General features: G+C 36.4%; 1 long non-coding RNA gene across 1 annotated transcript; it reads left to right on the forward strand.

The window, feature by feature from the left end:
• The first annotated feature begins 352 nt into the window (after positions 1-352).
• On the forward strand, positions 353-1076 carry LOC107780294 (uncharacterized). Its single transcript, XR_012711567.1, has 2 exons — positions 353-561; positions 642-1076. It is a non-coding gene; the product is annotated as an uncharacterized LOC107780294 (long non-coding RNA).
• The last annotated feature ends 255 nt before the right edge of the window (positions 1077-1331 follow it).

The raw sequence follows: 1331 nt of genomic DNA on the forward strand, positions 1-1331 counted from the left end.
AAAAACTCGTTACTTCAAGTTTCAACCAAATATATATTCTAACGCTAGCGAAGTAGCCAGTAGCCACCAATGTTTGGACCCGGTATCCAAACAATTTGTTCTATTAGTACTGTTTGAGTCCATAATCTCGAATGTCAACATTATCAAGCTACAAAAACAAGATCTATGAAAAAAGATTGATAAGCGCGTAGGTGCATGTTACAATACCAAAAGGTCCCATCTACTCATTCAATTTCCTCTTTACCAAAAAGAGGAGAAGGGTAATTAAACACCAAACAAAAAGCACAAATAATAAAAGCTGAAAAAGGAGTAGTAGGGTAATTAACAACACCAAACCAAAAGCTGCTCACTCACATTCACTCATTCATTCACTCATTCATTCACTCTTTACTTCTTTCTTTCCTCTCATTCAACAACACAATGATAGAAGAACAGCAACGCCGTGGACCACCGCACGGCGTTCTCTTAGCAGTGGTGGTAGTAGCAGTCATGTTAGTACCAACACTGCTAGGAGAAAATGGTGAAGCCATTACTGATTTCATCTCCGATCTTCTTACTCCGGTTGGTTTTCTCCTCCTGCCCATTATTCTTCTCCTTACTATACAGTTTCTTTCCTCTGACAGTGGTTCATTCATCTCTAGCATTTTCTCTACCGGTGAACCTAACTCTATCCACCGTGTTAGTGGGTCCCCCGTCGGCGTTGCGTTGTTTCTTGCCCTCATATTGTTCCTTCTCTACAACCGTGTTTCCATCTTCGGCGGCGATGATGATTCCGGCGACTGACGTTAACAGTAACGCCGTGTTTGGTTAGATCTATATTGTTCGTCATATCTTTCGTTGTGGTTGTACCTTTTTCTTTTGGTTTTTTTGATTTTTTTTTTTTTTGACGTTTACTTTTAAAATGTTTTTTACGTAAATAGTGAAGGGTAAACTATAGTACGGACGTAGTAAATATTGTCGACAAGCCCATGGCATGTACGGAAAAGTATGAAACTCCATGTAATTTTCCTGAAATGCCACTAGTGATATTGATTGTATTGTACGAGTAAGTTTCTATTGGATTGATCTAGCATTCAACAGCTGCTCTCACCTCAAATTTTTGCTATGTTACAATTTCGAACTAGTTATAGTTAATTATACGAATCCTTTTTTTTATACGTATTTATTACTTCCTATGTCCTAATTTATGCGAATGGATTTGGAATATAAAGGTCAAACAAACTTGATTTTTGATGTAAATTCGAGTATAGCTTCTAACTAACAAGGGAAAATAATATTGTATAACAGCTTTTAAAATAATAGCTGAAAAAATATATATATATATATATTTG

The sequence above is a fragment of the Nicotiana tabacum genome, chromosome 7, assembly GCF_000715075.1.
Source record: "Nicotiana tabacum cultivar K326 chromosome 7, ASM71507v2, whole genome shotgun sequence".
NCBI classification, from domain to species: Eukaryota; Viridiplantae; Streptophyta; class Magnoliopsida; order Solanales; family Solanaceae; genus Nicotiana; species Nicotiana tabacum.